Below are 22817 nucleotides of genomic sequence, written 5' to 3'. Positions count from 1 at the left end.
TCAATTTTCAAGACGAAAATACTGTCTATATCCATTTCCAAGAACAGTAAATAAGTATATGAATAGTAGATTAAAATAAATGCTACCATACTTGGCTCTTTTAACAGCTGTCGGGGTGTATTATCAAGAAAAGCATCTTATGCTTCACAAGATTATTTTGTGTTGCTCTTCCTTACTCTGAAAAAATTTTACAAGACGTATGCTTATAAATACTGTAGCCAGAATGGGAATTAACCCTTCAATATGAGCTCCAAGGTCAAGGGAAGATCTGGAGGACTAGTGTACAGGAACGCTGGAGTAAGTATGGTGACACAGAAACAGTCAAAGTGACAGGTACTGAGCTGAATAATACATACTTATGTTTTTACCCGGTGTCATGGAAATAATTTATTTTATCCCTAATATATTTTTTATCATTTGTTAAAGTTAAAATCACATGCCATATTTTGTAAACTGTACTCATGTGCTCTATAAACTACAGAATGAAAAATGAGCAACCTCAATGCTTTACAAATGGAAATCCTGAGAAAATAAGAAGCTATAGACACAACTGTTTTGAAAGTGCCTTTGTTTAGATCCAAAGGAGAAAGACAGAGAATTTTGTTAAATCTGAACTTGTATCTCATTGCCAAAAGTTGAGTCTGTCTTTATTAAAAGAGCAAAGAGTTTTCCAGTAACGTCATATTAAAAATATAATTCTAAGAATTGTTGACTTGAACCTTGAGGATACAAATATTTGTTATGAGATGTTTGCCACAGAAATTGGTGTTTGTTCACTTAAAGTTGTAAATTGTGGTTTTCAGAGGAAATTGATTTTATGTACTCACTTTGTGATTATTGCACGCACTGTGAACTCTGGACTCTAGGAAGCTCTCCAAGAAATAGGGACATAGTTGGAGGTATTGCTCAATTATTTCACAGGTAGAAGTAAAAATGGCTCTGACAGTAGAATCTAAAAACAAAAGGCAGGATTTCTATTCTCCTGGATGGTGCTCATTGGTGATACACAACATGTGAGGCAGAAATGGGAACTAATCTCTTCCTGTTTTTAAAAATTTGCTATGCAGAGATAATTTTCATGTAATAATGAACTTAGAAATCTGGTCTAAATATTCTACTCCATTCGTATCTACCAGAAGGACATCTGACTCTCCCAGGCTTGAGTGCAGTGGTGAGATAATAGCTCCCTGCAGCCTCTAACTCCCGGCCTCAAGTGCTCCTCCTGCCGCACCCTCCCAGGTAGCTGGGACTATAGGCATGAGCCATGGTGCCTGACTATTTTGTTGTTGTTGTTGTTGTTGTTGTAGAGACAGAGTCTCCCTATTTTGCCCATGCTGATTTCAAACTTCTGGGCTCAATTGATCCTCCCACCTTGGCCTCCCAAAGTGCTGTCCAAAGTGCTGTGATTACAGATGTGAGCCACTGAATATGGCCTTTGCTGGTACTTTCACCAACAAAAAACACCAATGGAGTAGTTTTCTCATTTTCAAATGACAAAAAGTAATGAATGAATGAAAGCTGATCTTTCACAGAGAATATTACATAGTTTTTTTTTTTTTTTTTTTGGAGGTAAAGTCTCACTCTTTCACCCAGGCTGGCATGCAGTGGTGTGATCTTGGCTCACAGCAACCTCCGCCTCCCAAGTTAAAGCAATTCTCATGCCTCAGCCTCCCAAGTAGCTGGGATTACAGGCTCCCACCACCACACCCGGCTAATTTTTGTATTTTAAGTAGAGACAGGGTTTCACCATGTTGGCCAGGCTAGTCCTGAACTCCTGACCTCAAGTGATCCGCCCATATATAGCATTCTTAATAAGGTACAGAACTGAAATAAAATTCACTTCATTTTTGAAAAATAAGAATTTGGGAAATTCGAAATAGAATGGCATTAATTATATATTAATCATAGAATGCAACTCTAATAGTGTCTAATGATCACAGTATGATAACCAGCCATTGTAATTTTAAGGGAGAGAAAAAGAAAAATTTAATGTAGATTTTAACATGTATACTTCTTGGACACGGAGGTGGGAGGATGGTTTGAGCCTGGAAGGTGGAGGTTGCAGTGAGCCGGGATTGCACCACTGCACTCCATCCTGGGTGACAGAGCCAGACACTGTCTCAGTAAAAACATAAATAAATAAATAAGTAAAAATAAAGTAAAATGTATACTTGCAAGAATTTTTCTTTTTCGAGAAATTATGCCACGAGAAGAGCGTGTGCCCATGAGTCTATATAAGGGTGTATGTGCATATAGGCATGTGCAAGAATGTGTGTGTGTGTATGTGTGTGTGTTAGTTGGGAAGAACAGCAGTGAAAAGGAACGGACTTTGGAATCCTAAGGTAATTCAGATGGTGAATGGACATTTATCTCATCAATGCTTTTGTTTTTTTTTGTTTGTTTGTTTGAGACGGAGTCTCGCTCTGTCGCCCGGGCTAGAGTGCAGTGGCCGGATCTCAGCTCACTGCAAGCTCCGCCTCCCGGGTTTACACCGTTCTCCTGCCTCAGCGTCCCAAGTAGCTGGGACTACAGGCGCCCGCCAGCTCGCCTGGCTAGTTTTTTTGTAGTTTTTAGTAGAGACGGGGTTTCACCGTGTTAGCCAGATGGTCTCGATCTCCTGACCTTGTGATCCGCCCGTCTCGGCCTCCCAAAGTGCTGGGATTACAGGCTTGAGCCACCGCGCCTGGCTAATGCTTTTGTTTTTTGGTAGGTGATGAAAATAATAACACCAGCAAATGTGAAAAACCTGCTTTTCTCTTAATATGATTGTGAGGTTCCCTTTGTAAAGCAAGCTTTTTTTTTTTGCCTGAAATTAATCTCTTATTAATTTAGATTTTGTCAAAATAATTAGGCCAGGTTCCTATGCTTCAGTATGAGACCACCATGTGACAGAGCACATGGAACGTGCAGAGTCATCTCGAAAAACGAATGACGAAGACAGGACAGGCTCTGAGTGGAGCTTTGGAGTGTAGGAAAAGGTTGCATTCTCACCTAGTCTCCTAAAGGGTTGCCTCAGCAAGGAAACCCGGCCCAAGGAGTTGAAGTAATAAGTACGGACTTGTTGACCATTTTCATCTTTTCCCTTCTTAATTTTAAAATCACGTATTTTCCTGCTGCTAGGAGAGATTTTCTGGTGAAATCTCCACTGATTTCTGATCTAGTCCATTGCCAACATGTTTGTGCTTGACTCTCATTTGGGCATATTTCCTCTGGGTCTTTTAGTTAGGATAATTTTTAGAGAGAAGATAAGGGAAAATGAAATACCTCTGTTCAGCACAGGATCCAAGTACACTGGCCTTGTATAGATGTGCTTAGGAGAGGCAGGGATAGACACTAGAAAGGGCCCCGGAGTGGCATTTATTCCAAGCCTGCCTAGTATCAGTACAGAGACTGCCTGTGGGTATGATAATTATTTTGAAAGACTGTGAAGAAGCAAAACGAAAGAAAAAAAAAAAAAAAAACCAAAAAACTCCCTACCAGATCAAAACTTCAGAGGGCAAAAGTTCAAGAGAGGATTTATTTTTAATGTTGAAAGAGAAGAGATTGTGAGTAAAATCGAGAACAGTGATTAAAATGCAAAAGCCCAGGAAGCCCAGAAGTACTGTTTGGTTTGATGAGTGTTTGTATTTTTGCAGTCAGAAGCCAGCCAAATATACCTGCCTTATTCCTGAAAGTTTTTTCTAACTGGCTGCTAGCCTACAATAAAAACCATTTTCTACAGCTTTAATGTGTGCTGAGGAGGGGTGGGAATGTTTAAAAGAAGTCCTATGAGTAAGTAGACCTTGTGATGATGCATTATATAGCATTATATTTGCAAAGATGTGTGTGTGTGCTTGTGCCTCTCTGTGCGTGTGTGTGTGTGTGTTTACATTCTTGTGCCTGCTTATTTGCAGATACAAGGGGCAAAGTCACAGATAAGTGGGAGCATAGCTGAGACCATAAACTAGCAGTAAAGCATATAACTGATATGAATTCTACCACTTTCTTAGGCTTCATAACTTACATCTCTTAGTGTAACTAACTAGAAAAATTTACGTACCCCTTGCCTAAAAATGAAACCTATTTATAGAAGCCAAAAGCTGTGAGGGCCATTTATATAATTTATTACAAACCTGTCCCATAGAAAACCAAGATCCAAAAAAGCCATGTGGCTTGCCTAAGGTGCCGAGTTGTTGTCAAAGTATTTTATTCCCCACCTGGTGGTCATTATCTTTGTCATTCTTATGGAGCCCCTTTTTCCTGAGAAGATAAAAATCATACACGACCAGCTATGGACTTTTGGTAATCAAGCTCGTTTATCAAATGTGTGTTGAACACCTGATATATATGTGAGGCACCGTCTTAGACTCTGGTGTCACAATGATGAAAACAGACATGGTCTCTGTTCTTGGGAGGTAAAGTGAGTCTTAAAGCCATGTGAATTGGTTCTATGTATTTTGCTCTTCCTTTGAAGAAACGTACAAATTAATTGTAGCCTCTGCATCCTCCATCTGTACCAGCCAGGAACAGGCAGACCAGCCTGGAAAAACCCTTCAGCCTCCACTGGAGGGGAACAAACCTTGGCCATGCACCAAGTGAGGATCTGGGATGTGGTGGCTTCCCTTCAATCGGCTTCCCAGGGAAGTGACCAATAATGACACAGGACAAAATCAAAGTGCAACCTGCAGGACCATGCAGGGCATGGAGGAGATGGAATTCCCCACATTATCCTCCTCAGGAGTGATTTTCACAACAACAACAACACCATTCTCTTTAGCACTTCTCCCACCAACCCTCACGGGGAAACAGTGACTTACTGAGGGAACCATCTGACACTGGCTCTGATCCTCCTGGTTCTACAATCTGTTTTGTGGGAAAGAAAGCTTACTTGCTACAAGTAAGAAAAAAAGTAATGGCTTTGGAGGCTTAGAAGCATCTTAAAGTATGGGCCGATCTACTACCTTTTGACATTGGATCTGAGTTTATGCCAGCCGCAGTCGAAACATTGCTGACAACCAGCACGGAGAACTCTCTTGGCTTGCAGCCTTCCCTCAGACACACTTCTGGAATTCTCCCATATCTTGAAGATGTGGAGGGAGCACAGATATAAATAACAATGACAGTAATTTATTAGATGATCTCACCTTTGTTCTCTAGGAAAGTAGTTCTTTCCAGAATGTTATCTTTGGAGCTGCTCTTGTTTTGAAACTTTGTTTTAAATCAAACTCGGTTCTGACTGCTCTGGTTTCTGGTGAGAATAGTATTATGAGACCCAAGGATAATTCAATAAAAACACACTCGCATTGAATGTATATTCATGAGTCCATAATGATACTCAGAAAGAATACTGCCAGAAGAATCTCATTCAAGGCAGCTAATACCAATGTCTTATTTTGACATTGTGTAACTGAAAGAAAAGTGCATCTAATGTCCTCAGGTAGAAACTATATTTCAAGTTAAGCAAATAGCTCCAGTTGACAACATAAAGCTTGAAGAATGCCAGCTAAATGTAGAGGGATGAAAGTCATAATCTTGCAATTCCTAATGAGAGGGATGAAAGTCATAATCTTGCAATTCCTAATGAGAATGTAGATCCAGGCAAGAACTATCAACCTGTGCTTGGAGACTTTAGGGGGGTGGTTGATGGGACTTGGACATCCGTATGCTGCCAAAGTAACATGGCTGATGTGGTTCTGGTCTTCAGGAGAAAAACAGAATTGTACAATGGATGGATCAGACCACCATCACCGTCACCTAAAGGTTGATCCTAGCATCAGGACTAGTGGGACAACGAGTTATTCCATGTCTCCTGGGGTCATGAATTCTGATGTCACAGCATCCCCTGTGATGCAGTCTAGCCAAAGATGTTTAACTTGGATCTAATCAATATGTAGATGTAACTTCCAGGAAATACAAGGGAGAGAAGAACAAGCTAAATGACACCACTGGCAAGCAATGTAGGGGGCCTCTATAGGCCACTGGCCAAGCAGCTGCAATAAGAAGCTACCCATGAAGAGACTGGAGGCTGGATTAAAAGCTAGAGAGAGGACATAAAAGCCAGGTGCAATGTGTGGTCCAGGACTGGTTCCTGGTTTGGACAAAGAAGCTGGGAAGGACATTCAGGGAAACATTTGGTGAATTTAAATAATGTAATGGCTATTACATGATATTAAAGAATGATTATTAATTTTAGGTGTGATAGTGTTATTTTTTGTTAAGCAGGAAAGTATTTTTTTTTTTAAGAAATGCATTTTGGGGGCAATGTCATGCATGATATCGCTAACATGACACACAGCTGGACACTATGTGTGAGACTGACTGTGATGTTCAAGTCCCCTGTGGAAAGATTGAACAAAAGTGGACACTTAACCAACATATTTGTCAGAGACTAGCAGGTAATGTGTAATTATAAATTGCTATCAAATTACTGAGTATAAGTTTTGTGAAATATTTTCTAAAGTTTGAGAGTAAAGAGTAAAAAAGAGTAGCATATTTAGTTCAAAATAACGAGGAAGGCATTTATCATAGGAAGATAACAAAATTTTAAGAGGTGATACATGATTTAATTTTAATATTGCTACTAGAACCTAATTTCCACTTGTCATAATGAATAATTTTTATAACTTTTCTTCACTTATCGCTACTCAAAATCTTCATCTACTGGTAAAAATCTTTCAACCACAGGGCAACTGTTATAAATTATGGTATGTCTGTTATCTGAAATATTATGAAGTCATTAACAATTAAGATGTGGAGTTAATATTTGGTTAATATTTAATGACATGAAAACATATTATGCCAATGTTCAGTGTGGGACATGCAACTTTATTATAATATAGTCCTAATTTTATGTATTAATAAGTATAAATGATTTAGCCCCCAGGTTATTGCTGAGAGAGAGATAAAGAGGTACCACTTAATATAGTCCTAGTATCATTAATTATTAAAAGAAAATATAAGAGAGTAAAAACACACATGGGGAGACAGTAAAAAACTGTTTAGCTGACCAAGTATGGGTTGCATTATTGTCTGTTTTAAACAAGGGAATAGGTTTTCTCACCACATTCAGCCAATGTGGTAGATTTTCTAACATGATAAAAAGAAACTCCCAATTTTACTCATTTCCAAAGCTGAAAGTTGAAGAGTTGAAGCCCTTTTGCCCTTCTCAGAATGACTATACTTAATTAAAGTGAGCTTCCTCACCACTAAGTAGCAGAACAAATGGTGGGTCTGGAAAGGCAATTCTGCTCTGAGGAACGTGAAGACAAGCGTAAACCTAATGTGATGGCAGAGCTGTCACACCTTGTGGCCATCCCTTACATTTCCACTGACTGTTCTTTCACTCTCCAGAAGGGTGGTCATGCCTGTGCTGCTCCCAGAAGACCCAGATCCACCAAAAGAAATGCAATCCTTCCCCACAGGCAGCCTTTCCTGAGGAGAAGAAGGAGCTTCTCTAATTGTCAAGTGAATAGAAAATGTTGAAGAGACCTGCCTCTTTCACAGGAAGGGTAAATAAAATTCTAACCACATTGAAAAACATCTCTCCCCTCTGCTTATTGAAGTAGGATACTCAGCAACAATTCAAAAGATTGAGGTTTTCATGCACCGATGAGGAATGACCTCCAAGCTTCATTATTCAGTGAGTGAAGCCAGAGTTAGAGCAACAGAGCTCACAGAATCTCACTTACACACACATACATGCTTCCACATGCAAACACGTGCACATGCACACACTCTTGCAAAGAAAAGATGAACACACACCAAACTTTTAATGATAAATAGGTGTGAGGAACTAAGAAAGGGATGGAGTAAAAGGGAACATTCACTTTTCTTACTCTATATTTCTGAAGCTTTTGGATTTTCTTTTTACAACAGGAGGTATTCATTTATTTCTTATGTAATTTTAAAAGAGAGGGAACAATGAACTCATACACTTCTGGTAGGAACGTAAAAACGATACAGTCATTTGAAAACAGTTTGGCAGTTCCTCAAAAAGTTAAATGTAGAGTTATCATATGACCCAGCCATTTCACTCCTAGGTGTTTACCCAAGAGAGAAAGAAATATATGTTCCTGCAGTTACTTGAGCGTTTATAACAGCATTGTCTGTAATAACTCAAAATCAGTGGCAACCAAAATGTCTACAAGTCAATGAATGGATAACGAACTGGTATAGGCCATGTAATTGAATACTATTCCACAATTATAGGAAACAACTATTGGTACACATGACAACATGAATGCATCTCAAAATGATGCTGAAAGAAGCCAGACAAAAGAGCGTTTGCTATGTATTACAATTTATATAAAATTCTAGAAATGCAAACCAAACTATAGTGACAGAAAGCAGATCAGTGGTTGAATGTGGTGAGGAGTGGTGGCGTGGTAAGAGGAAGGAATAACAAATGGGTCTGAGGACACTTTTGGGGTGATGGATATGTTCACCACCTTCATTGTGGTAATGATTTATCTGGTGTGTACTACAGCAAGATTTATCCAATTGCATACTTCAAACATGTATAGTTTATTGTGTGCTAATCATAACTCAATGAATCTATAAAAAAGTAATACATGCTTAATATAGAACATTTTGAAACAACATAAAATGAAGATTAAAATTTAAAACCCCTACTCTTTTGAAAAGAAAACCGTTAACATTTTGGGGCTTTTTCTTCCAGGAAAGTTTCACGTCCACAAGGGCAAGCCTGCCTGATTCACCAGGTGTATTCACAGAACTACGCTGGAAAAGCAAATGTGGGATAACTAAGTTTGGATAAATAAATGAATGTGTAAAATAGCCTACCCTCTTCATTTCATAGTATATAATGAGGGCTTTTTCATGTCACTAAAAGTTCTTTGAAAACATACCAATAGCTTCATACCCTTCCACTGCCTGGATCCACAGTAGTTGGTTTTAGACTTGGATTGTTTAGAGTCTTTCAATATAACCAGTAGTGCTGTAATGTTCAGCTTTGTGTATACCACAGAAGCCTTGTGTTCACCATGGAGGCTATTCCACGACAATTAATGGATCCAATTAAGTAGGTTAACAATTTGGTTTCATGTTGTGCAGCTAAAAATAAGATAGTTGCAACCAGGTGCAGTGGCTCACGCCTGTAATCCCAGCACTTTGGGAGGCTGAGGCAGGCGGATCACTTGAGGTCAGGAGTTTGAGACCAGCCTGGGCAACATAGCGAAACCCTATCTTTACTAAAAATACAAAAATTAGCTGGGCATGGTGGTGCATGCCTGTAATCGCAGCTACTTAGGAGACTGAGGCAGGAGAATAGCTTGAACCTGGGAGGGTGAGGTTGCAGTGAGCCGAGATCATGCCACTACACACCAGCCTGGGTGACAGAGCAAGACTCAATCTCAAAAAAGAAAAGAAAAGAAAAGAAAAGAAAAGAAAAGAAAAGAAAAGAAAAGAAAAGAAAAAAACCCCGAAAGACAGTTACATTTTTCATCTTTTAAATTACTTTGTTAATTGCCCTTCTCTTTCACTCAGTTCCCCCTTTGGTAAAATGGGAGTAATAATAATATCTTCCTCTCAAGGTGTTGTTAAAATTTTAAAATATGGTGTAAAACATGGTGTAAATATGTAAAAATTTTAAAATATGGTGTGAAAACTGCTTATGATAACTCTGGCAGAAAGTAAACTTGTAATGATGGGCACTTCTGGGCCATTCTTGTGCCAGAACTGTCCTTGGCTCCTGCCAAATTCCCGCAATTCAAGTTTTTTTTTCTTGTACCTGCTAGTCTGAACACATCCATCAACCTTGCTTGAAGAATCTGGGTTGAGTTGGAATTAAAAGGCGAGGCTGGAAGTTTATATTGTTAGTATTTAGCACTTCTTTAGAAAACTCATCTTAGGCTGGGCACTATGGCTCATGTCAGCACTTTGGGAGGAGGAAACGAGAGGATTCCTTGAGCCCAGGAATTCAAGACCAGCATGGGCAACATAGTGAGACCTTATCTCTACAAAATGTCAAAAAATTAGCTGGGCACGGTGGTGCATGCCTGTAGTCCCAGCTACTCGGGAGGCTGATGTGGGAGGATCACTTGAGCCGGGGAGTTGGAGGCTGCAGTGAGCTGTGATTGCACCACTGCACTGTAGCCTGGATGACAGAGCAAGACCCTGTCTCAAAACAATAACGACAACAACAAAGAAAGCTTATATTAGCCAAAGATAAATGTCAGCCCCATTGGAATGGGTTCCATATTCTGTCTCTGGATAGCTCTGGTGAAGAGAAGGATTCAAGGGCAGCAATTTTCTTTCAAGAGGATTTTCCCCAGCTTTCTACTGAACTTGTGCAAGTGAAACTTGATTGAAACTACTAGCTTCGTAGAGTTGTGGTAGCAAACCATAAATCGTTCTGGGTTCCCCGAGAAGTTTTTCAAACTTCTAGAGAGCCAGGTGACTCTTAATAAAGCTGTTTTATTAAACAGTTTTAGAGTGGATTTTTAGCCAAGTTCTGGTTCTAGATTCTCAGCATTTCGCAGAAATGTTTAGTGAGTTACTCACATACACACATGTAAAACTTTTGTTCACTTAGATCAACAGAGAGAAAAATGAATATGTAAATGTGTATTGAGTCAATATCTGCAAATATAGCTTTGTTTAAATAATAGCCTCTCATTTTATAGTTAAGAAAAGTGAGGTTTAACAAGATTGATTGACTTGCTCAAATTCTCAGTAAGTGGTAGAGGGGGTAAACCCAGCTCTCTCTGATTCCAAAGCAAGTATATCGTCTACATGATAGAAAATCATAATAACAGCTGATATTTTCCCCACACATTATAGTTACAAGCCTCTCTGATACACTGTCTCATCAAGCCCTTACAGTCCTTCTCTGTTCAGAAGGCTACCACGGGGCAGGCCTTCTCCCCACACCTCCCAATCGTGGATGTAAGACTCTCCCTTGACATCAAAATGTGGTCCTGGCCCAGCATCATGGGTATTGCCTGAAAGCTTGTTAGAAATGCAGACTCTCAGGCCCCACCCCAGACCTACCGACCCAGAATCTGTATTTTAATAAGACCCCCACTTTGAAGAGAATTCCCACCAAGTCAGCTGTCAAATGCACACATGATGGCCACAGTGGAGGTACACAGAGTTGCTGAGAAGGCAAAGCGTCCTTCAGGCTAGCAGGTCTTGTTGACACTGACTGAAGAGCTAAAGACAGTGCATGTGCATGGGCAGGAAGGGACGGCCAGAGCACGAGATCACAAAGATCACCACCGGCATTGCTCGGGGATGGAGGACCATGGATAAAGGCCATTAGCAAGGTCAGTCCTGCTGTGCGAGGGGTGCACAGGAATCCAAGCCTACCGATGCTGTATGTTTGTTATGGGAAACCCTTGGGATGCTAGATTAAGCAGAATGTAATCAATTTTTGTTGTTCATTTCATGAAGACCTTTCTAGAAGCAGGAAAAAGAAGATGCCATGGCCTTCCAGTCATGCTTGCTTAAAGCCATGCTTGCTTGCTCTTCTATATTTCATTTAGAAAACATGGTCAACATTTCAGTGAAGTAGTGGCTGGATGTTATCCTGGGCCCCCAAGTTCTGCCCTCCCTAGCCTGGGATGGGACACAGCTATAAGAAGGAGCATACTTCCTCTGGTTCACCTCTAACTTTTAAGGGAATGCAGCCAACTCTAATCCTACACTCGCTTGTTTCATTGATGTGCCCTTCCTTTGTGGAAGGTCCCTGGAAGCAGTGTGGGTAATGCCTGGAGATGGCTGGGCATGGCCTTTGTAGGGAATGATTCATCTCTGTCTTTTTTGAGCCATACAATCCCCATCTTATTGAAATAAAAAGAAATTCAGGTATGTCTGGTCCAGAGAGAAGAGGTCACCCCCAAATCTGGGACATCCAAGATGACACCCAAGATGAAAGATGATGTCATCACCAATCCTCTGGTTTAAAACTATTTCCCTCAGGATTGCAATCTGGTTCCTCCAGTGGGTCTGCCCACGGAGGGAGAGAGAGTGGTTACGTCAACAAAAGTACTCGAGTTCCCATGACATCTGCTTTTGCATTTTCCTCCAACTCTCCACATCTTTTTGTCATACAACACTGCCTCATTAAACGATGGGTATAAACTAGAAAGTTGTCATGAAGATGTTTCTTGAAATGATTTCTGCAGACCAGCAACCTTCCAGGCGCCCCACTGCCTCTCCACTGCTCGCTCTCAGGCTCAACCTGGCAGGAGGGGCAGGGTAGCATGTTACAAGGGTGCTCACGGGGGCATGCAGAAAGCTATGTGGTTTGGGGTCAGGAAATCAGGTGCCTGGCTGTCAGGCTACACCCACAGACCCAGGCATCACCACCAAGTCAGGTGTCTCTTGGTTTTCGCTGCTCTAGAATTATGAGTTGACAATCAGATGGCAGAGAAGCCTGGAAACTAAGTTATCAGCTAATCAGAAAGGCTTGCTTGCATGTGGTTCAGACATCCTGAGGTGGTAGCACAGTGTGGCATAGGGTGGAAATTGCTGTCCCCAGGGTGAGTTATGGTGTCTCTGTGTGTGTGCACATGTGTGCGTGTGTGTTTGTGGTTGAACACAGAGAAACTATTTTTCTTCTTAACGATCAAATGAATAATGAGTGCTTTTGACAAATGGGATGATTTTATAATAACGTCTAAAGAGAAGTAATTGTATATTTGTACAAATACAAAGCCTACTTAACATTTAAGACAAGCGACAGATTTTCCAATGTTATTCAACAGATAGAAATACTTATAAGAATCCTAAAATATTGACTGTTAATTACACAATTAAGCAATTTATTCTTGAAAACACTCTCATAGTAAAGCATTCATTGATTACAGACAAACGAAACGTCTGCTTCACCACCTTCCACCACCCACTGACTTCTTCCAGGAGCTAAGCACCATGGCTTTTTGGATATTAATCCTTCCAAAGGCTCTCTCTGCACTTAAAAACACGTGTATGTTCCTAGACAAATGGATAATGTTTGAGTGCTTTGTTTCTATCAGAAATGCCATCATATTGAACATACCATCTATTATACAAATTGCTTTGTTTGTTCAGAAGCATGTCCTGGGGATCTTTTCATGTTAGTGCATGTACATCCACATTAATTCTTTTAAATGGCTGCATAGTATTCCATAGAATAAAAGTACCACCTTTTATGTAATCACTGTCTCCTTGGTGAACATGTAGGTAGTATTTCACCTTCACCCACATAAGCAAGGCAGCTTTGATCTTTGTTACAATGCCTCCTTAAAGAAATGCATTGAATTTCTCCAGAGGGGATGCCAGAATGGAGTTGCTTTGATACAAGGAATGCAAACTTTGTATCTTAGCAGATATTGCTATCATCTCTTTCCAGTGTGGCTGAACCCATTTTTGCACCCTCAGGAGTGGGTGAGAGGCCATGATTCCCAACACCAGTGCTTGATATTCAACTCATAATGATTTGTCTATTTGAAGAGTGAAAACATTGTTTTTATTTAACATGCATTTCCCTACTACTAGGTAGACAGAGCACCTTTTCATATGTTTTCCCCTCATCTGGGAAGAAAACTTTTGCACATTTGAAAATGTGGGTTATCTTTTATTTTGTTTTGCAGGACCAGAACTTCTTTTCTAAGAGAAATTGCAAAAAACAAGTAGCTACATCCTAGACATTTTTCTTTATTTCAGAAAGTCATAGGAGCAATGGCTTGCATAGAAATAGAGAAAAAAAGGCTGTGGTGTGTGTGCGCAAGTTTTTTTTCCATAGAGTGACGCTAACACCCACACACCTTTAGCAAATGGAGTGAAGCCCCCAAAGATCGCAAAGGCAAAGATGAAAGACAAAGAAAAGAAAGGCAGTTCTACCAGGCGCTTTATAACAAGAAAAGCGACTTGCAACCAGCATCTGAAATCTGGATTCCATGTTCTGCAGAGGGCTTTGTTTGCTTCCCAGGGTCAACTATTTCCTGTGGAAATCCTTTCTACAGCAGGAGCTTGGGATTTGGCTGGTGTTTATCAGTTGCCCACGTAAGGAAGTGATGTCAGCCTGTGGCCCCCACCTGGGGTTATCTAAGGGGCTCATCGCTTACTGGTACTGACTGAGACTGAGGAGCAGCCAGGTGGCAGCAAGGAATGGCAGGCCTAGGCTCATCAAATCACCCTCAACCGCAGCAGAATTTATCACCACAGTGCATCTCTTGGGGGAAAGCTGAAGTCTGGGAGCTTGAGAGAATTAGGTATAAGAATGAGGGGTGCAGAGGGGCCAGAAAGGAAGGGGAAGGAGCTCCATCCTCTCTGGAGTTGGTTCTGATGCATGCGGAGGAGGCTATGGAGCAAATACAAGTATAAACCCCAAAGCTGGGCGGTGGTGTCGATCAGAGAACTCGGGGTGTGTGGCACACACGTTTAAGCTTCTGTTTAAACAGTGTTTTAAAAGATTGGCAAGGGAGAGGCCCAGACATTTTAGAAAACATCTGTGGGGTAGGTTGTGTTTCCACTCTTTGTGAATGTGGCTAGTAAGCTGAAACTCTCACTGAGGAGATGCTAATTTATGAGCCCAGTGATATTTGCAACAAACCAGCCCAGGAATAGAACAGGGGCTGGGTTGGTGAGCATGAGGGCTTCCTGGAGGGCTTGTCGAAGTGCAGATTACTGCGCCCCATCCGTAGGGTTTCTCCTTCATAGGTCTGAGGAGCCTCACAGCTCTAACAAATTTCCAGGTAATACTGATGCTGCTGGTCTGGGGCACACACTTTGAGAACCACCGGGCTAGCGATGACTAGCTAGAGAAACTTTTAACTGGGGAGACAACAGATGCTGTGACCTTTTGTAGATAGTTTGTGGCTGTGGTCTCTTCTCAGGCTGATGGGGGAGGGGATTGCAGATACTCAGAGGAATTGAGAAATGTCTTTATGACAAAGTTTTCAGATGGCAGAAGAGGAGCAATGCTTGCCTGAAGTGCTTCTAAAGGCAAGTGAGGCTGAAGTAGGGCTGTGATGTCTTAGAAAGAGTATTCTAATCTAAACTGAGGGCCACAGCCAAGATAAGATTAAGTATTAGTGAGAAAAAGAGCATATTCTACCCAGGTGCTTATTTTTTAAATTATTAAGGAACTTAACTTGTAAAATCAAACTAATAAATACCACGACCACGGCTAAACAAAGATAAATAAGACTTAAGACAAACTTGTTCCTTGTTCTACGTTCCCCACTTCTAGTCCTATTCCCCAAACCAATTTTTCAAGCTTCTCAAACTTTACTGAGTACACAAACCCTGGGGATTTGTTAATGGCAGGTTTGATTCAGTGGGCCTCGGGCAGGGCCTGAAATTCTGCATTTCTAACAAGCTCCTAGGTGATGCTAGTGTTGGTCTATGGACCATGCATTTTACTGGGAGGTTTTAAATAATTCTTTTAGCTGTATGTTTTGGTAATCAATGTTAGATATTCTTCATTTATTTCCTGCAATAATTTAAGAATATTTCATTTCTACATCAGCCTTACTTGCCTTCCCATCTTTACATTACAGTTATATTTAGTATTTTTTATTAATATTGATAAACACTGCTATAGTATAGTGACTGTAACATTGTTCACTGCATAGTAAAGCAGTTAACTATTATAATTCATTTCTCATACAGCCTTTTGTTTTTCCTGGAGTTTCTAATTGTCTTTATTTTCTTCTTACAATGTCTTGCTCATAATAATCCTGTTTCCCCTCTCCCCTCGATAAAGCTCACCATAACAGCTCATCTATGAAGTCCTCTTTTCTCTAGAAGACCTCCATCTTTCCACAAATTCACACCAAACTAAACCAAACCAAGCCAAAACAAAACAAAACCTCTTCCTGCCTCTGAGCATTCCACAAGCTGTTCACTCCTCCTAGGATACCATCTCCTCCCTCCTATAATCTTCCCCCACAGGCTTATGTGCCACCTGTTGAAGTGTTACTCATTGCTCTAATCTGATATAACCTTTGTAATCAGTTTGCTTCCCTACCACCATCAGTAGTGATGGCTCCCTCTGTTTTCCTTTATCTCGTTTATTCCTCCATCACATGTGCATATGCATGCATACATGTACATATATATATATGGGGGCCTCATCCACTCACTAATTCTACAAGTACTTAAGAGTTTACTACATGTCAAAGATGTTTCTGCCTGTCTCACCATCTCCACTTCCTTTCTTGCTATTAGTCTCTTCCATCTTCATTCTTCATTAATATTCCCTTTGCTTTGCTTCCTATGCATCCCCCTCTTTCCTACATCTCTATTTTGGGAGACACATTTCTCTAAGGGTCCACAACTGTTTCATGAAAATGATAGCCACTGAAAAAATCTGCATGCTTTCAGTTGTCATTTGGGGTTGTGGGGAGGTGAAGGGATGAGCATTTTGATGTTATACTATGTTGCTCTCCTGTGTACCTGCTGCTAAGTCCTTTATTTAATATATGATCATGCAACAGGTCTGTGTGAAGGATGTGGACATTTTGCTATGGGGAGTGTATCTTTTAGAATAACTTCTTCTTAGGGGATGCTCTTTCCTATGGCTTTGAATGGCTCTCCCTTCTCATACTTCAGCTCTGAGAATAAATGTCACCTCATCAGAGAGGCCTTCTCCCTTCTGAAGTAGCTCTATTCCTTCCTTTTCCCACCACTCAGCCATCCTCTATCACATCACCCTGTTAGGTACATTAATTTCATTGATGTCTCCAACTAATAGTCTCCCTGTATCCATACCCTTTGAAATTGACTTTGTAGTTCTTCCCTTTGAGAGGTGGTGTCTATCTCCCCACACCTTGAATCTGGGCTGACTTTGTGACTTGCTTTGACCAATAGTATGCAACAAAGTGATGGTGTGGCAGTTCTGAGCCCAGAACTTCAGAGTCATTGTGTATTTCTCTCTCTAGAACCTTATCATCATCACCATCTGTCCAAACCCAGACTAGCCATCTGGCGGATGGGAGGCATGTGGACCAGTGCTAACACCATCCTGTACAGCTAACCCCTAGTTAACTTTCTAGCTGGCTACAAACACCTGGGCTAGCAGGCCCAACTGAGGTCAGCTAAAGTTAGCTGAAGAACTTCTCAATTGAGCCCAGCTTAAAGTACAACTTGTAGAATCATGAGCCAAATAAATAATTGTTGTTTAAGCCACTACAATTTGGAGCAATTTGTTATGCAGCAATAGCTTACTGATACATCCTGTTTATTTCCTTTAGAGCCCTTATCACTGTCTAACATTAGCTTCTTTATTTGTTTATTTTTTCTCTCTCTCTCCCTTTGAAGTGAGCTCTATGAGCTCTATCAGGGTATGCCCTTTGTCTGTTTGGTTCATTACTGTATTCTTAGTATTTAGAATAGTGTCTGACTGTAGCAGGTGGAAAATCAGTTTTGAGTAAATGAATAAATGAATTAACATACCATTTGCAAATGCTTAGTGTGTTGCTGTGTATCAGGGGGAGTATCTAATAACTGAGGTAATGGAAGAAAAGCAGAATTTTGAATTACTTCTGGATTCAAATCCTGGCTCTAGCACTTACTAGCTATATGACCTTGGACAAATCCCTTGATCTCTCTGAGTTTCAATTTCATTGTCTATAAAGCATAAACACAAAAGTAATATCTGGCCAGGTGCAGTGGCACATACCTGTAATCCTAGCACCTTGGGAGGCCAAGACGGGAGGATGCTTAAGCCCAGGAGTTCAAGACCAGCCTAGGCAACATAGTGAGACTCTGTCTCTACAAAACATACCAAAAAAAAAAAAAAAAAAAAAAAAAAAAAAAAAAAGAAAGAAAGAAAGAAAGAAACAAAAGCAAAAACAATATTCATCTACATGGTGGTTGTGAAGATCAAACGTGAAAATTATTTTGTAAATTGTGAAATACTGTACCAATTTTGTTTGTTGTTTTAAGTTTGACACAGAGTAGAAGGCATTTTATTCTTTTACTTTTTGGTTCCCTGGGTGAAGAAATGCCCTAATGTAAACTTTTAAATTTGTGGAACAAAGTGTCTCTTTAGAGGATGTGACTTATATGAAAGGAAGGGGAGGAAAAAATTATGGCCTTTGAAATTAGTTGAATCCCAGCTACCACTACCGTGTGATCTTAGGACATTTGGTTAGCTACTCAAAGACTCAACTTGCTTTTTCTAAGAAGGATGCAAAGTCTCTTATAACTTATTATGGGATTTGAATAAGATAGAGTTTGTAAAACTCTTGGCACAAACTCGGTGCTCAGTCCGTTCACTTGCTTTCTCTTTCCTAGACGAGGGTGGGAATCACAGTCAAGTGAAGCCTGAGGTTCTTGATGCTCAGGGACATAGGCCAGCTCAAAGGCTTTGGGATGTTTAAGAAGGAGGGTTGTGAGAAGGAGGAACCCAGGGTAATTTAGTGAGACACACCTTTCATTTGGTTGGATTCGAATGATGTTCCTGCATTGGTCATTTACTGGATTTCTCTGTAGTGTTTAGAGATGAATTCTTTTAATAACAAAAGGATGAGCGTTGTTGCTTTGGCACTGTGTGAGTGCCAAACTCACAGACTACAGCAATCCTAGGGAATAGTTATTAGTGTCTCTGTTTTACAAAAGCGAAATCTGAGGCTGTGAGACACAGACCACCCTGCAAGCAAGTATAGAGCTGGATAGACCCCAGATGTAATCATAATACCCTGACACACTTCAGTAGAAAATACCTCCACTGAGCATCGCCATGTGCCAGGCACTGGCTTGACTCTTTCCTGTATTAGTTCTTTTTCCTTTCACAGCAATCCCTTGAAGGGAATAGTATCATTCTATTTTATAGATAAGGAAAGTGTCTTGCCCAGGGTCACCTAGTAAAGCACAGTCTTGACACCAAAGCCTGTGATCCTGGCTCAGTTCATCCGTGCCCATTCCTGGAGATGCAGGGTGGGGAAAATTTCAAGAAGTTTGGTAGATGGTAGAAACCTTAAAATGAAAAGAGAAATGAGCTAAATCTTTGAGGTGGAAAGGAAGGCTGGACCTGGCTGGGGTAGTTGCAGGACTGGGGAGTGGAAGGGTAACTATTCCCCCAGCCTTCCTCCGGGCTCTCTTCAAAGCCCCCTGGACACAAGACAGCAGGGATGGAAGCTGAGACAACAGCTGTCTCTTCCTTAGGTCATCTCAAATATAGGGCGAGAAAAGGCTTCCTCAATGCATATCAGAGGAAGAGAAAAGTAGGAGGGGATCCCAACTCCTGCAGCCCAAGATATAGTGAATAAAATACGTGAAACTATTGAAAAATAAACTCCAAGTTTAAAAGATACTGAATAGACCTCTTTCCAGTAGGTTTTCTCAGAACCTGTGAGTGCTGCTTTGCCTTTTTCACAAAGAACCTCCTTTTTTTTTTTTTTTTGAGACAGAGTTTCGCTCCTGTTGCCCAGGCTGGAGTGCAATGGCACAAGCTGGGCTCACTGCAACCTCAGCCTCCCGGGTTCAAGCAATTCTCCTGCCTCAGCCTCCTGAGTAGCTGGGACTACAGGTGCGCACCACCACGGTTGGCTAATTTTTGTATTTTTAGTAGAGACGGGATTTCACCATGTTGGTCAGACTGGTCTCGAACTCCTGACCTCAGGTGATCCGCCTGCCTCGGACCCCCAAAGTGCTGGGTTTACAGGCATAAACCACTGTGCCCAGCCACAAAGCACCTCCTTTTGCTGGATACCTGCCCACAGAACTCTGTTTGGGAGGGCTGCTAGGCATTGTTTTCATTTTTCTTTGGCAAATTTTTTCCAAATATGGTTAATACTGAAAATTGGGCTGTTATTTCTAAGATGAAACTCCATGAGTAATCTGAGTCCTGTGGTGGGGTCTTTTTTTAAAAGCATAATTTATTTTATTTATTAGTTTTTTTTTTTTCTTTTTTTTTGAAACAGAGTCTAGCTTTGTCTCCCAGGCTGGAGCACAGTGGCTCGATCTTGGTGCACTGCAACCTCTGCCTCTTAGGTTCAACTGATTCTCCTGCCTCAGCCTCCTGAGAAGCTGGAATTGCAGGCACCTGCCACCATGCCTGGCTAATTTTTGTATTTTTAGTAGAGGCGGGGTTTCACTATGTTGGCCAGGCTGGTCTCAAACTCTTGGCCTCAAATGATCCACCCACTTCGGCCTCCCAGAGTGTTGGGATTACAGGCATGAGCCACCATGCCCAGATCATTTATTCGTTTTTAACTGACAAATAATAATTGCATTTATGGGGTACAATGTGATGTGTCTGCATTGTGAAAAGATTAAATGAAGCTAATTAATATATTCCTCACCTCACCTACTTATTTTTTTCGTGGTGAGAATGTTTAAAAATCTATTCTTTCAGTAATTTTGGAATATACAAAACATTATTATTAACTATGGCCAGCACCAGCCTGAGGCCTGAAGCTTTCCTGTGGGTTTCCATTGCAGGGGCCTGACCTTTTGATGTGATTGTTTGGATGTGGCCATTTAGAAACTGAGGCTATTTTCATGTAGCTATTTTGATGCTGTGGAAATTTTCTGACTTTTCAAAAACTAGCCACCGAACTTTCAGCTTTTGAAAAAATGATCAAGTGTTAATATACTATAGGGCCAGGGAGGGCAGGAGTTGGAGCCATGGACAAAGTGGGGCAGGGTAAGACTAGGGGATGGGGCCCGATTCAAATGTACATTTCTTATTTAAAAAATTAAACATGTAAAGTTCTGATGTTTAGGGTCACAAAAGGCCCTCACGTGAAAAAAAAAAGCCCCTCTATGAAAGACACTGTTAAGAGAAGGAGAAGACAAGCCCCAGACTGGGAGAAAGTATTTGCAAAAGATACATCTGATAAAGGAATTTTATCCATAATATACAAAGAACTCTTAAAACTCAACAATAAGAAAACGAGTAACCCAACTAACAAACGGGCAAAAGACCTAAAGAGATACTTCACTGAAGAAGATATGCGGATGGGAAATAAGCACATGAAAATACGTTCGACATCACAGGTCATTAGGGAACTTCGAATTAAAGCCACACACCTATTAGAATAGCCCAGGCCCTGAACACATAGCACCAAATGCTGGCAATGATATGGAGCATCAGGAACTCTTATTGCTGGTGGGAATGCAAAATGGTACAGCCACTTTGGAAGACAGTTTGGCAGCTTCTTACAAAACTAAACATATTCTTACCATATGATCTAGCAATCGTGCTTCTCAGTATGTACCCAAATGAGCTGAAACTTATGGCCGCACAAAGATCTGCACACAGATGTTCCCAGCAGCTTTATTCATAACTGCCCAAACCTGGAAGGAACCACGATGTCCTTCAGCAGGTGAATGGATTAATAAACTGTGACACAGTATATTATTCAACACTAAAAATAAATGAGCTAGCAAGCCATGAAAAGACATGGAGGAACCTTAAGTCCATATCAGTAAGTGAGAGAAGCCAATCTGAAAAGGCTATATACTGTCCGATTCCAACTAATATGACATTCTGGAAAGGAAAAACTGGAAACAGTAAAAAGGTCAATGGTTGCCAGGAGTAAGGTGGAAGAGAGGGACGAATAGGTGGAGTACAGAGGATCCTTAGGGCAACGAAACTATTCTGTATGATATTTTAATGGTGGATACGTGTCATACATTTGCCCAAACCCACAAAGTGATCAATACAAAAAGTGAACCCAAACGCAAACTATTTGGGTGATAGTGATGTATGGGTGTAGATGAACTGATTCTAACAAATGTGCCACTCTGATGCAGGATGTTGATAGTGGGAAGGCTGCACATGTGCTGCGGGAGCGAGTATATAGGAACTCTCTGTACCTTCTGCTCTGTTTTGCTGTGAACCTAAAACTGCTCTAAAAAATAAAGCCTATTTAAAAACCCCAACATTATTAACTAGAATTAATGATAAAAATATGTATAAAAAAAACCCATCAGCACTTCTTACTGAATAATGATGACCATCACTGCAAACATTCCCTGGGTGACATTTAGTGTGTGTGTCCTTCCATCAGGGGTGGCAGGAGGGAGGGATGTAAGCACCCTGAATCCACCATGATGCCTCCCTACAGGCAGAGGTCCAGAGAAGGGACAGTGACAGGCAGACCTGAGGGTGGATCCTGTGGTGGCCTAGGCCAGCCTAGCCAAGGCAAGGCTCTCATCTAGACGTTTGGTTCTGGTGCCTGCAGAACCAAAGGTTTTGCTGTTTTTTTTTGTTGTTGTTGTTTCCCATGCAGCAGTCAGTGATCTGTTAAAAATGGAAATCGGGCTCATGCCTGTAATCCCAGCACTTTGGGAGGCCGAGGCGGGAGGATCATGAGGTCAGGAGATCAAGATCATCCTGGCTAACATGGTGAAACCCCGTCTCTACTAAAATACAAAAAAAAAAAAAAAAAAAAAAAAAAAAAAAAAATTAGCCACGTGTGATGGCAGGTACCCGTAGTCCCAGCTACTCAGGAGGCTGAGGCAGGAGAATGGCATGAACCCAGGAGGCAGAGCTTGCAGTGAGTGGACATCGTGCCACTGCACTCCAACCTGGGTGACAGAGCGAGACTCCATCTCAAAAAAAAAAAAAAAAAAAAAAGGAAATTGCTCTAGGTGCGGTGGCTCAGGCCTGTAGTCCCAGCACTTTGGGAGGCCGAGGTGGGTGGATCACAAGGTCAGGAGTTTGAGACCAGCCTGGCCCATATGCTGAAACCCCATCTCTACTAAAAACACAAAATTAGCTGGGTGTGGTGGTGGGTGCCTGTATTGCAGCTACTCAGCTACTCAGGAGGCTGAGGCAGGAGAATCACTTGAACCCAGGAGGCACAGGTGGCAATGAGCCGAGATCATGCCACTGCATTCCAGTCTGGGCGACAGAACAAGACTCTATCTCAAAAAAA

At 41.1% G+C, this 22817-nt stretch overlaps 1 long non-coding RNA gene across 1 annotated transcript; it reads left to right on the top strand.

The window, feature by feature from the left end:
* Positions 1–3672: 3672 nt before the first annotated feature.
* LOC108517633 (uncharacterized) lies at positions 3673–8738 on the top strand. Its single transcript, XR_001882163.1, has 3 exons — positions 3673–3771; positions 7330–7487; positions 8657–8738. It is a non-coding gene; the product is annotated as an uncharacterized LOC108517633 (long non-coding RNA).
* The last annotated feature ends 14079 nt before the right edge of the window (positions 8739–22817 follow it).

The sequence above is a fragment of the Rhinopithecus bieti genome, unplaced genomic scaffold (assembly GCF_001698545.2).
Source record: "Rhinopithecus bieti isolate Rb0 unplaced genomic scaffold, ASM169854v2 scaffold_39746, whole genome shotgun sequence".
NCBI classification, from domain to species: Eukaryota; Metazoa; Chordata; class Mammalia; order Primates; family Cercopithecidae; genus Rhinopithecus; species Rhinopithecus bieti.
Note: the sequence above shows the minus strand (reverse complement) of the source record. Positions and strands in the feature narration are given on the sequence as shown.